Consider the following 14,836-nt stretch of genomic DNA (forward strand, 5'->3'; position numbering starts at 1 on the left):
CATGGACTGAGAGGTCCCACCCAGTTCAGTTCCCAGTCAGGGCATATGCCTGGGTTGCAGGCTCGATCTCCAGTGCCAGTAGGGGGCGTGCAAGAGGCAGCTGATCAATGTTTCTCTCACATGGATGTTTCCATCTCTCTCTCCCTTCCTCTCTAAAAAAAATCAATAAAGGCATATTTTTTTAAATAAAAAAATTTAAAAATAACATAAAGCAGATAGACGAGATGTTATCAGCTCTTGGAATAATAAATAACAATAGCTAGCAAAAAACAAAAAAAAGCTATTTTCTAAGCTATATACACATTTCCCTTTGAAAGAATTTGATTGTATAGTATAGAAAAAGAAAAGAACACTGAGGTAAGATGAAGGGGAGCTTTTTACTGTCCCGAATTATGTAACCTTAAAATCCATACCCAAATCACCTAACCAAAATGTTTTAAGATCTAGAAAAAGAAACGTTTATATTATAGTTACTAACACCCCTCCTTCTCCTATTTATGGCACGTCTTTCACTTACTGAAACGTAATGGGACATTTGGGGTACCTTCCATTTCATTTCTAGGTTCTGCAGAGTGGGATTATGTGTTCACATGAACAAAACTGAGTTATAACAAAATGTTGACCTCCATTTTAAAAGCATTTCTATCCATAGCAATTTGTATATAAATTAATATTACTGGTGGACTTTTTTCTATTCTCTTCCATTGGTTTGACACTCCCTTGTAATTAATTTGTTATGATGGCGCAAAATCAGCTTTGAGAAAAAAAGTTTAACTTAAGGTAAACGCAAAATATTGCAGTTGGTATTAATGGTTTTTACTGTATAGTAAAACCTCTTTTTAATGAATATAAATTGCTATGTTGTATCCAGATCTCATTAAAATGTAAATTTACTGCTACTGTGAATGGACAATTTTATCATTTAAGTAAAATAAATGCTAAGCACACTGTTCACATCATTATCACCACAGTATCCTTCTCTTTGTCTGCACACCACCTTGTCTTCTAATGTCAGCTTGACAGTAATGGTGTGATGTTACATAGGGCATCACTATCCAGGTACAAGAGCCCTGGTTGGTAAAATGTGGAAATTAAGGGCATAACTTGTGACTTGCACACATCACTTCAGTTCCTATCTCACTGGAAACAACCTAGTCACATGGTGTAGGCACATGCTTGGGTGTGAAACAGAACAAAAAATGGAAAGATGTCCTCAGGTGAGGATAAAAAAAAAAAAAATGTCACTCTCCGGAGTCACACTGTTAAGAACTGTGCCCTCTACTGAGTGTGTAGGTACAATCCTGGGAGCCCCTTCCTCCTATAGGAAGAGTCCCTTTCCTTGTGTTGGGTCAGAAGAGCACATATCCAGCAGCTCCTTAAGGATATATACTCAGGAAGCAAATGTTTTGGAGACCTCATATGGCTGAAAATGTCTTCATTCAATCCTAACTCTTAAGTGGTCATGTGACTATGTATACAGTAAAGTCCTAGGCTGGAACTGTTTTCGTAAGAATTCTGAAGGCACTGCTCTGCTCCATTATCTTCTTTCTAGCTTCCAAATTTGATGCTGAGAAGCCTGAAGATATTTTGATTCTTGAAATATATATATTTTTTAATCCTCATCCGAGGATATTTTTCCATTTTTTGTACAGACAGAGTGGGAGGGAGAGAGAGGAAGAGAGAGAGGGAAACATCGATGTGAAAGGGACACATCGAGTGGTCGCCACCCGCACGACCAACCAGGGCCGGGGACAAACTGCAACCGAGGTACATGCCCTTAGCGGGAACCGAACCCGGGTCTCTCCGGACCGCAGGCAGACGCTCTAACCGCTGAGCCAAACCGGCCAGGGCTGATTCTTGATATTTTTAAATATGTAACACAGCACACTTCCCCAGATCTTGTAGAAACTTCTTTTTGTCCTTGGTGTTCTGAAATGTCATGAATATGCTTTGGAGTTGGTCTACTTTTGCCCATTGTGCTAGGTGGGGCCTTGGAATCTGGAAACTTATCCTTCAGTTCTGGAAAATTCCAAATTATTTTGTTGAAGATTTCCTCTCTTCTGTTCTCTCTCTCTCTCTCTCTCTCTCTCTCTCTGAGGGGGGATCTCAAATTATTTAACTTTCTGGACTAGTCCTCCTATTTCTTTTTCCTTCTATTTTCCATTTTTGCCTTTTTGGCTCCACTTCTGAAAGAGTTTGTAAACTTTAATTCCTAACTCCTACTGACTTTTAATTTCTGCTATCATGCTTTTTAATTTCTAAGAGCTGTTTTGTTCTCTGAACATTCCCTAATAAGACAGCATCTTTTTTAGTTCATGGCTGCAATATCTCCTTACTTCTCTGAGGATGTGTTTTCTTCGCACCGTTCCCTGAAGTACTCCAGTTCCAGGCTGATGCCCCGTGTGCACGGAGCAGCTCCTATTCCTCCGCCCTGCTTCAAAAGTCCATTTAATGTATTGTCCTTGGGTAGAGGACATCTCAGATATTAAACTGATAAGAACAGATACTACACTTGATCTTAGCCAAAAGGCCAAGAAGAAATGAGGATATATATCCTAAAAAAAAAAAGACAACCCAATTAAAAAATGGGCAGGAGGGTGGGGGGATGGCATGGGGAGGAGGGTATCTAGGGGGGAAAAGGAGGAACATCTGTAACAAAAATAAATTAATAAAAATTGGAAAAATAAATAAAAAATGGGCAGGAGCCCTGGCCGGTTTGGCTCAGCGGTAGAGTACCGGCCCGCAGACCAATGAGTCCCGGGTTTGATTCCAGTCAAGGGCACATACTTCGGTTGCAGTTCATCTCTGGCCCTGGTTGGGGTCGTGCAGGAGGCAACCAGTCAATGTGTCTCTCTCACGTCGTCCATGTTTCTCTCTCTCTCCCTCCTTTTCTCTCTACCTGAGGATGAATAGAAAAATAGCCTCAGGTGAAGAAAAAAAAAAAGGGCCCGGCTGGTGTGGCTCAGTGGTTGAGCATCCACCCATGCACCAAGAGGTTGCAGGTTTGAATCCCTGTCAGGGCACATGCCCAGGTTGTGGGTCAAATCCCCAGTGGGGGGGGGCATGCAGGAGGCGGCCAAACGATGTTCTCTCTCATCAATGTTTCTATCTCTTCCTCTCCCTTCCTCTCTCTCTCAAATCAACAAAGAAAAAAAAAATTAAAAAATAAAAAAAAAATGAGCAGGAGACCTGAATAGGTACTTCTCCAAACAGGACATACAAATGGCCGAGAGACATATGAAAAAATGCTCAACATCACTAATCATCAGAGAGATGCAAATTAAAACTACAATAAGATATCACCTCACACCTGCCAGAATGGCCGCCATCAATAAATCAACAAACAAGTGCTGGTGAGAATGTGGAGAAAAGGGCACCCTAGTGCTCTGCTGGTGGGAATGCAAATTGGTGCAGCCACTATGGAAAACAGTATGGAATTTACTAAAAAAATAAACTAAAATAAAACTAGAACTACCATTTGACCCAGAGATCCCACTTCTAGGATATATCCTAAGATGTCTGAAACACAAATCAGAAAGAATACATGGACCCATATGTTCATATCAGCATTATTTACAATAGCTAAGATATAGAAATAGCCTAAGCGTCCATCAGTAATGAGAGGATAAAAAAATATGTGGTACATTTACATAATGAAAAACTATGCAGCTGTTAAAAAGGATTTCTTATTCTTTGAGAGAGCATGGATGGACTGGAGAGTATTATGCTGAGTAAAGTAAGCCAATCAGAGAAAGACAAGTATCACTTGATCTTACTTATAAGTAGAATCTAATGAACCTAATAAACTGACAAACAAAATAGGTCCAGAGGCATGGATGCATAGAGCAGACTGACAGATCTCAGAGGGGGGGAAGAGGTTAACCGAAGAACTTACATACATATAAGCATAACCAACAGACAGACAATAGTGTGGGGAAGGCCTGGGGTGGGGCAGAGTCTAGGAGGAAGGGCTTACAAATGGGGGGGGGGGATATCTGTAATACTGTCAACGGTGAAATAGGAACACGCAAAAATATTTTCTTCTTGTACCACCTGTTTTCTCCAGTTTCCCATTTGTTTTGTTCCTTGTCTTTCATGATAAAGATGTCTCTAAACTACCTACCTGGTTATTGTCAACTGCCTGTTCATATTTTTGTTTTGTTTTGTTTGTTTTTTGTTTTTATCCTCACCAGAGGACATTTTTCCATTCTTTGTTTAGATAGAGCCGGAGAGAGAGAGAGGGAGAGAGAGAAAGAAACATCGAAGTGAAAGGGACACATCGAGTGGCTGCCACCCGCACGACCAACCAGGGCCGGGGACAAACAGCAACCGAGGTATATGCCCTTAGTGCGAACCGAACCCGGGTCTCTCTGGACTGCAGGCCAACGCTCTAACCACTGAGCAAAAACAGCTAGGGCTGCCTGCTCATATTTAAGAAGGAGCAGCTAAAACACAGATTAGAAACTTTACATGTTGGCGCTGGAAAGGGGTTGTTGAACCTCTCTGCTGAGTGACCTGGCTAGGACATCCTCAATTTCAACAACTTTAGGTCTTTTGGGCTAATTATTCTCCAAGAGACTTCCACTTACTGCTGAGAGGGCAAAGGGTCGGGAATGGAGGGGTGGAACCAAGCCTCGGGTTGCATCCATTGACGTAATCCCTGTTTGCAATATAGAACCATGTGGCTCTCACCTTTGTGGTGATGCATCTGTGTCTGTTTCCTAGGGCTGCCGTTACAAACTACCACAAAGTGGCTAGTTTAGGACAACAGAACCTTATTGTCTCACAGATCTGGAGGCCAGAAGTCTGGTCAAGGTGTCAGCAAGGCCATGTTCTTTCTTAAGACTCTAGGAAGAATTGGTTCCTGGTGGTTGCCAGCTCTCTTAGCTTGGAGACCCATTGTTCCAATCCCTATTCATGTGGTATTCTCCCTTTGGGATGTGTCTTCCCTGGATATGTGTCTGTGTCTCTTGTTGTAACCCAGGAGATCGACCACACTCAGACTCAATTTTTCAGTTTTGGGAGATGTTTTATTACCTGCGCAGGGACTGCAGCCAACCTACACAGAGGAGAACTGCAGCCCCGAGCCCAGGGGGAGGGTTGCTTTTATAGGGCAGGGGTCTTTCAAGAGTTTAGCAGAGCAAGCAAGCTGCGTGTACAGAAGCAGAGGCAGTTAGTGATAAGCAGGAGGGAACGGAGGGGGGAGGGAGCTGAGGCGAAAGGGAACTGGGTGAACTGGGTCAGCATACATCTGTCCTGCTATTCATTCCATTATCCAAGTTTTAAAAACTAACAAATTCGAGACGGATATCAGCGGTCAGTCAGGTGCAATACACACATGTTGAACAGTTACAGTTTTATGGGATAAAGGGAGCTTCAGTTTCTCCCTATCAATTTCTTTACAGAGCATGCAGGACACTCTGGCCTCGGGGCCGTGTCTGTCCTCCCTTTTCCTGAAGGATGTTGCTTTTCAAATTCCCAGTGAAGGTCAAACTCTGGTTAATTTTTATGGGGCTAAAGCCGTCTATAACATTTCCCATTGTTCATCTTGCTGTCTCTGAGGTTGTTAATTAGGACAGCTCAAAGACAAGTTGGATTCTAAGGACAGTAAGCTACAACATTCCCCCCTTTTCTTGTGAGTGGATCAAACCATTGATTCACAATCGTCATGGGGAGACAATCTCTAGTAGGATTGTGCTAAGACCCTAAGTTTTACTGATTAGACTCTCTCTCTGATGAAGGCTAGGAGTCTATTAATTAGGATGGGTTTACAAGTTATTCTGATTAATAATAACAGTAGGGGCCCTGCTATAGCTGAAATCAGGGATGTTAGCCATGGTGACTAATTAAATAAGTTTTCATATTAATTATGGGAGGCCTGTTCTCCTTCTCTTAGTTTCTTTGTCTTAGAATTTGGATGCTCTGATTATACCTGAATGGTTGGCATAGAAATAGCAGGTTTCGCCTAAGGCTGCACATAGACCCTCTTCTGGTTGACATTTCTTAAGATTTTTTCTAATGTTTTATTTTTAAGTACCCAGTTCTACTGGGGTCTAGATCTATAAAGATTCCCGTGTACAGTTATAATTAGAAAAATTAGAGTCCCGATAAACGTAAGAGTCTCATTTTTAAGGGATTTGGAGAGGTCTGCACCGTTCATTCTGCTTTTTCTGCCTTCAACCAGGAATGATGCAGCTAGACCGGGATGCCGTTGACCTTGATAGCCGTTGGTGAAGGCAGGATGACAGTGTATGTTCCCTTCCAGGCCAGAGTTAGTCCTTGGATGGTGAATTTCTTTATTTTGCATCGAGTCCCTGGCTGGAAAGGGTGCACAGAGTCTGAGGTGGGCACAGGCAGGGCATCGTAGATGTGTTTATGGATGGCCTTCTGGGCAGACTGCAGAGCCTGTAAGAACTGTAAGAGGGCGAGGGGAGCAGAGTGGTCTAGTTTTCACCGGTTTCTAAAGTAAATTTGGTTAAGGTTTCCTTTAAGGTTCTGTTCATGCGCTCTACCTGCCTGGAACTCTGTGGGCGGTAAGCACAATGGAGCTTCTAATTTATATTTAATCCCTTAGACATATCCTGTGATATCTTTGCTATCAAGGCGGGGTCATTTCTGATCTAAGGGCTAGGAGTAGCCTAAACCTGTTACTCCCTTTATTACATCCTAGACTGTTATTCTATTTTAGGGGCAAGCTCTCCCCTCTCAGTGTCTTATCTTCTTCCCTTCTTGAGTATTCCTCTACTGTCCTGTCTTTTTGTAATATGTATGTCCCTATCTTTTTTCTTCCTATCTTTTTATTTTCTCTCCATAATCCTTTTTTAACTTACATAGACTTTCTGTGACTTTTTTAGTCCCTCCCCTGACATGAACCTGAGAGCTTGCTCAATCTATTTGTTGTTTGCATATCCCCTAGCCTTTTTCTTTTCCTCTCTATTTAGACCTATATATTCCTGTTTCCTTCTATCTTTTTCTTTTCCCTGTGACCTTATTGGACATTATCTGCCTCCCAGGAGTTCAGTAAGCTTGGTGTAACCTAAGAGGGTAGGCTGGTGCAGCTGGTTGACTAAAGTCCGACCTAGAGCCTCTGGGACCAACAATCTCCCAGCAGGCAGTGTCTATTATTTGTTGATTTTCTTTATGACTTGTTTCTGTTCAGTTAAGTCATTTTCTGACCCAGTGTAAGTAGGAGTCAGAGGTAAACTTGGGTTTGGTGTGGTAACTGCTATCTGGAGAGGTCTCTACTAGTTTTAGGGCTACATGTCGATCTTCCTTATTTGCAGCATGGTTTCCCCTTGTCTCATCAGAGAGCCTGGATTAGGGCTGTGAGTTCAGCCCATCCGGCTGAAGTTCCCCTACTTAATGACATGGTCCAGAGTTACTATTGCTGCCCCGGCATACCTGATATCTTCCTGGACATAGTTGCTCCCGTCCGTGAACAATACCTCATCTGATGATGGCAGTGGGTCATCCCTGAGGTCTGGGCGGCCGTCTGCAGTGTCGATTGCCTCCAGGCTGTCCTGCAGAGGTTACTCCGGGTCATCATCTGGAGGCAGGCTGGCAGGATTGACGGCCAACGTCTTGGGGAACCTGATGCGCGGGCTGGCCTGGAGTGGTAGTGGCCAGCAACTAAATGATCTCTGGAGGAGATCACGTCCGAGTAGGGGGTATGGGCACTCCGGCAGGAACAGAAACAAATGAGTTACAGTATTTTTTCCAAGGTCTATAGTCCTCTTTGAAGTCCAGGGGTAGGTTAGGGCCCCATTGGCTCGGTCAAGACTGAGTCTGCTGCACCAGTGTCTACCAGGAAACTAACTAGTTTATCCCCTATTATTTAGTATTATTCTGGGTTCCAGAGGGCTCAATTGGAAGGAACCCTAGCCCCGTCATTTTCCTAAATTAAGTACAGCATTTTATTTTGTTTTTCTATATCTGACTTTGTCTTTGTCTTTTCTATTCCTAACTGGGACCTAGGCCTGTGGTCCTGACCCTTCCTTATATTTCCCTTCCTAGGGTGACCCTATTCCATGTGCCCTGTTTCTCTTAAGGCTGCTATTACTACCTTTGCTAATTCAGCCAATTGGGCCAATAGGCCTAACAGGAGAACACGGTGAAAAGTGTCTAAGAAAGCCCTTCCCCCCGACAGTATTTGGGTCCTACCGTGGGCAGAGGAATGGGAACATTTCCTCTGACCCCAGGTTTATAAAAGGACACAGGAAAGGGGAGCAATGTCTTAACATTGTTTACATGTGGCAGAGTGTTTTTTAACTCTCAAAGAGAATTTCGTATCCATGCCTGGGATCCCTGAGGTTCAGAGAAACCTGTTGGAAATTAGTTACCGTCAAACCCGCTGTGGACGAGCAGCCCGGGCTGGCATTTCAATGGTTAAACAGTTTGCCTGTGAGAATATTATTAAGCCTTGCAGAGAGGCATTGAGACCTCATCATAAAGAAGCTAGTACATCCGAACACATCTATATCCATTCAGACATTGGGTCCCCCTATATAGGGGACACAGCAACTGAGGCTCTGAGAGAAGCCTGCCCTGCCGACAAGGCAGGGGAAAGCGGCAAAGAATCATCATCTTTTTTTATTTCTTTATGTCAATTTTTATTTTCCATCATTCATAAATCTTAAATCTTTATTATTTTTATAATTTTCTTTTCATAAAGCCCTTCTCAGGTGGAGACCCAAGTACATTAGAGGTATCATTTTATTCATGCTATAGTAACTATAGCTCACATTTATTTATTTATTTATTTTTTCTCTATATATGTGAGTATATTATCGCACCATGAAAGAAAAAACTTTTTTAGTTAAACCAAAAAGAGCTTGACCTTCAGGCCTCTGGGGCTTAATTATGCTCTTGCATTTGGAGTGTGTTGTCCTCTTATCCATACTCCAGTGAGGAAACAGACTGTGTTAAGCCATCTGCACTGATTTGATTTCCTTTTATAAGGAGAGAACACAAATCTTTGAGGAATTCCAGGTCTTATTGGAATGACTCAAAACTAATTCCAGGTCAAGAAAAAGTTTCTTAAAATTCGAATCCTGGAAAGGTTGTCAAACATATTTGACTAAAAGATTATATAGTGTTATTATTATTAAATAGTATTTAATTATTATTCATTTAAAGTGACAATGACAAATGTTAAACATAAACATAGGTCAGTGAAACCTCAGTTCTTATGATTTAAAAAATGTTTCTTTAAGGAATCAAGTACTTGATTAACATAACATAAAACCATTTTAATAACATATATATAACTTTTGCTTTCCAGGCAAATATTGGGAAAAAAATGTTTTCCCCTTTTAACAGGCTGAAAAAGAACCAAATAAATTCTATATTAATTAATTTTTTTCATGTATCTTATTAAATTTATTATTTATTTTATTTATAATTTCTTTTTAAGATTTCTCTTAACAAATCTTTTAACTTTCATAAACCTTTTTATCCAGTCAGAAATAACCAGTTTTAGAACAATTTAAAAAAATATATATATATATCTTATATTTTCTTTTATTAAAACTATATAATTTCTTTTTAACCTAATCTGAACTTTTAATTTTTAGAAATGTTGAATTTTTTTTCTTTTTTTGACAAGTACAAGTAATTAACATTTCTCTGATTAGTAAATATATTCATATTTTCAATAGACATTTTTTGAATCAATAGATAATTAACAGATCTAAATTCATCTTCTAGCTTTTCTGTAATAAGAACCCAAAGTAGGCAAACTCAGTTTAATTGACATTTTAGTATACCTCAAGGGGGTCCTGAAGGACGGGATAGAATTTCCTCGGGGGGCTGGGAGGAGTTAACTGTCCTTCAGGGCAGGCGGAGGCATTGTTAACAAAACTTTTTTCCTTTCATTTGAACCTCCGGACACTGACATTTCTAATCTAAATATTAATGTATACCTTTGATCAGGGTGGGGAACCCCGTACATAACGGACAACACAGCAAACAAAAGACTCAAGTCAAAAGACCCTTCGGATGGCTAATTAACTCGGAATGTTGGCCACTCCAGTTCACAGAGGGTCCGGAGGACCCCAGGATCGGCTGGTGTTCTGTAGCCTTGGGATCTCCTGGAAAAGTCAGAAAAGTTAGCAAGAATGCATTCAAGGGGGGTACGGGGGCGTTGATGGTCCTTGTCCCATCCTACCGAAAGCAAAACAGTTAGAGCAGCAGAGAACACAGAACACAAATAGACAGACAACCGCGGTCAAGACACAAAATACTAATTTCAGAACAGACGCACCCGAAAGTGCCAGATGGAAACCCACCGGTTTCCTGCACCTGAAAGTGCCAGATGGAAACCCACCGATTTCCTGCACCCGAAAGTGCCAGATGCACCCGAAAGTGCCAGATGGAAACCCACTGGTTTCCCGCACCCGAAAGTGCCAGATGCACCCGAAAGTGCCAGATGGAAACGCACCGGTTTCCCGCACCCGAAAGTGCCAGACGCACCTGAAAGTGCCAGATGGAAACCCACTGGTTTCCTGCACCCGAAAGTGCCAGATTAAAACAGACTGGTACCAATTTCAGAACAGATGGAAACCCACTGGTTTCCCAGGTCAGGAGTCGGTGTCCCGACCCTGAGGGGGAAGTGCGGTTGAGCGGCGTCCAGCCCACAACAATCCCAGAATCCTCCGGAGCTACCGAACAGAAAACAGATGGAAGGGGAAATCCCTTACCCAGATCCTCGAGGCTGAAGTCCTAGTCCGAATTAGCCGAATCAAAAGCCAGAACAAATGTAGGTGTGGAGGGCGAGGAGGCAGCCCTCTGCGTGGTCTGAGGAGGTCGACCCCATGGAAAAGGGGGACCTCGTGGCTGATCTTGCTGGGGCCTCCAAATGTAACCCAGGAGATCGACCACACTCAGACTCAATTTTTCAGTTTTTGGGGATGTTTTATTACCTGCGCACGGACTGCAGCCAACCTACACAGAGGAGAACTGCAGCCCGAGCTCAGGGGGAGGGTTGCTTATATAGGGCAGGGGTCATTCAAGAGTTTAGCAGAGCAAGCAAGCTGCGTTTACAGAAGCGGAGGCAGTTAGCGATAAGCAGGAGGCAACGGAGGTGGGAGGGAGCTGAGGCGAAAGGGAACTGGGTGAACTGGGTCAGCACACATCTATCCTGCTATTCATTCCATTATCCAAGTTTTAAAAACTAACAAATTCGAGACGGATATCAGCGGTCAGTCAGGTGCAATACACACATGTTGAACAGTTACAGTTTTATGGGGTAAAGGGAGCTTCAGTTTCTCCCTATCAGTTTCTTTACAGAGCATGCAGGACACTCTGGCCTCGGGGCCGTTTCTGTCCTCCCTTTTCCTGAAGGATGTTGCTTTTCAAATTCCCAGTGAAGGTCAAACTCTGGTTAATTTGTATGGGGCTAAAGCCGTCTATAACATTTCCCATTGTTCATCTTGCTGTCTCTGAGGTTGTTAATTAGGGCAGCTCAAAGACAAGTTAAATTCTAAGGACAGTGAGCTACAACACTCTTTCTTCTTGCAAGAACACCGTCAGAATGGATTTAGGGCCCACCCTCTAAACGGATGCTTACTTTGCTCTGCCCCACCTAATGACTCTAGGATTGACTGTTGGAAAGGGAGTGGGAAGGATATTAAAACATGTCCAAGTTTTGCCCTGGCCGGTTTGGCTCAACGGCTAGAGCGTCAGCCTGTGGATCAGAGTCTTGGCTTTGATTCCAGTCAGGGGCATGTACCTCAGTTGTGGTTCAGTCCCTGGCCCTGGTCGGGGTCGTGTAGGAACCAATCAATGTGTCTCTCTCACAGCGATGTTTCTCTCTCTCTCCCTCCCTCACACATTATCTGAAGATAAATGGAAAAATGTCCTCAGATGAGGATTTTAAAAAATAAAACATGTCCAAGTTTTTTTGGTTTTGTTTTTTTAAATATGTCTTTATTGATTTTTTTAGAGAGAGAGGAAAGGAGAGATAGAAACATCAACATGAGAGAGAAACATCAATCGGCTGCCTCCTGCACGCCCCCCACTGGGGATCGAGCCCACAACCTGTGCATGTGCCCTGACCAGGAATTGAACCTGGACCTCTCAGTCTATGGGACAATGCTCAATCCACTGAGCAGCACTGGTCGGGTGCACATGTCCAAATTTTAAAAGATCAAACATGTACACAAATTCTTCAACATTATTTCTATCTGAAGTGGAATCTGATTCCTCACTGACTTTCTTCTGATACCATGGGACAGAAGTAACACTGTGTGACTTCTAAGGCCAAGTCATAGCTTTTGCTGGACTCGGACATACACCTTTGGAGCCAGTTGTGTGGGTCTTCCCAGCCCAGTTGTCAGGTATCAGTGAAGAATCCATCAAGAAAACACGAGTCCCGGCCACCATCTGTAAAAGGAACTATAAAAGAAATCCTGCATATTCTCTATCTGAACACAGTAAATCCCCAGAACCGTGAGGGATAATGTTAATGCTTGTTATTGTTTTATACCACTAAGTTTGAGGGTGGCAGTAATATTGGATTGGAACAGAGGGTAGAAGAAAGAAGGGAAAAGGGGGAGAAGGGGCAGAGGAAGAAGAGAAAGTACACATATTTTATAAAACTTAAAAAATTTTAAAATTAGCCCAGCCGGTGTGGCTCACTGGTTGAGCGTCGACCCATGCACCAAGAGGTCGCTGGTTCAATTCCCAGTCAGGGCACATGCCCGGGTTGTGGGCTGGATGCTCAGTGGGGGAGAGGGGGGAGCAGCCAATCAATGTTATCTTTTTTTTTTTTTTTTCCATCTTCACCCGAGGACATTTTTTGTTCAGATAGACTAGGAGGGAGAGCGAGGAAGAGAGAGAGAGAGAGAGAGAGAGAGAGAGAGAGAGAGAGAGAGAGACATTGATGTGAAAGGGACACATTGAGTGGTTGCCACCTGCAGGACCCAACCAGGGCCGGGGACAAACTGCAACCGAGGTACATGCCCTTAGTGGGAACCGAACCCAGGTCTCTCTGGACCGCAGGCCAAAACTCTTAACCACTGACCCAAACTGGCCAGGGGTCGATGTTATCTCTTATTGATGTTTCTTTCTCTCCCTCTCTCTTCCTCTCTAAAATCAATAAAGAAAAAACAATCTTAAATTTTTTTTAAAATTGTAAGTGGTAATACAATTAAATTATGTAAGACAAATTACAAACATGCCAGTGAACTTGATGTAACTGAAAGATTTCTTTAATATGGGTTAGAAAGCTCCGTTTCTGAAGTTGACAAATTAAGATGGACTATTTTATTTTTATCTCTGTACAATATTTTCCCTCGTAGGGTGACAACAGAAGAGACCTCAAACCGAATTGTCTATTGTGAGGTAAACACTGTAAAATTTAAGTGTTTTGCTGTATAAATTAAATCTCTTCAGGAAAAAAGCAACCTGGGTATTTTATCTTGAGGGCCTTAAGTTAGAATGGTTTTTGTTTCAGGTGACAGAAAATCCAAGTCAAAGTGACTTGCAAAATGATAATTTATTGGTTCACATATGGTCTAGTGGTAGGGATGGTTAATTTGCTACAGTTCATCCAGCATCATGTAGATTTTCTTGTCTTCTCTGTGCCTTGTTGGGGCCATCCTAACCTCTATGTAGTTATTTATGAACAAGAGCGGAATCTTAATCAGGACAAAATTTTATGAGTATGATCAGTCTAAAAAACAGAATTATTGCCCTGGCTGGTGTGGCTCAGTTGGGTAAGCATCATCCCGTGCCCCAAGAGGTCACTGGTTTGATTCCTGCTCAGGGCACATGCCCAGGTTGCAGACTCCATCCCTGGTAGAGGGTGTGCAGTTGATGTTTTTTTCTCTCTCTAAAATCAGTAAAAACGTATTTATTATTTTTTTATCCTTACCTAAGGATGTTTTCTATTTATCTTCAGATAGAGTGGAAGGGAGGAAGAGAGAGCAACATATCGACTGATTGCCTCCTGCACTACCCTGACCAGGGCTGGGGACAAACCGCAATCGAGGTACGTGGCCTTGACTGGAACTGAACCCGTGACTCATTGATCCGAAGGCCAATGCTCTAACCACTGAACCAAACCGGCCAGGCAAACAAATAAAAACAGAATTATCAGTATCATTCAGCCATTTGTTGTTTACTAGAGACACTGCTCTCTATGGAGTAATACACCCTGAACCCAGCACACCAAACTCACCTAGGCCAAGGAAACATCCAAGTTCTCCAAGGTGGTCACTACATCAGACTGGGATTCACTACCAAGTACAACAGAGGACTGTGAGGAACTATCACACAGAAACAGGCTTTTGGCCAGGGGCAGAGATGAACTGCAATCTGGACTGTCAGTCAAGAGAACAATTCCTCTGGGCTGAGTAGACGGTGTAGCAAACTGCCCTAGGCAATGGTGGAATGAACACACCATAGGCAATAATTTTTTGAAAAACCAAGATTACAACATTTGCTGCTCAACATGTCGTTTTTGTTTTGTTTTGGGTTAATCTTCACCAGAGAATATTTTTCCATTGATTTTTAGACAGAGTGGAAGGGAGGGAGGGAGGGGGAAAGAGAAATATCAGAAACATTGACTGGTTGCCTCCTGCAGGACTCCGACCAGGGCCAGGGCATCAAACCTGAATACACGCCCTTGACCAGAATCGAACCCGAGACCCTTCAGTCCCCAGGCCAGCACTCTAACTGCTTAGCCAAACTGACCAGGGCACAACCCGTCTTTTCCTAAGAAAGCCTGTACAAATTAAAACAGAATTCCTCCTCCCCACTGCTGCCACCACAGAGAAATATGTAGCAGTGATTTGTGAAGGTCTTTATACGTGAAGACTATCCTTTGATATGTTGT

General features: G+C 42.7%; 1 non-coding gene across 1 annotated transcript; it reads right to left on the bottom strand.

Moving 5' to 3' along the window:
• Nucleotides 1–2,352: 2,352 nt before the first annotated feature.
• Nucleotides 2,353–2,542, bottom strand: LOC118638078. The gene has a single exon (XR_004961041.1). It is a non-coding gene; the product is annotated as a U2 spliceosomal RNA (small nuclear RNA).
• Between the last annotated feature and the right edge of the window lie 12,294 nt (nucleotides 2,543–14,836).

Source organism: Molossus molossus, unplaced genomic scaffold (assembly GCF_014108415.1).
Source record: "Molossus molossus isolate mMolMol1 unplaced genomic scaffold, mMolMol1.p scaffold_m16_p_20, whole genome shotgun sequence".
NCBI classification, from domain to species: domain Eukaryota; kingdom Metazoa; phylum Chordata; class Mammalia; order Chiroptera; family Molossidae; genus Molossus; species Molossus molossus.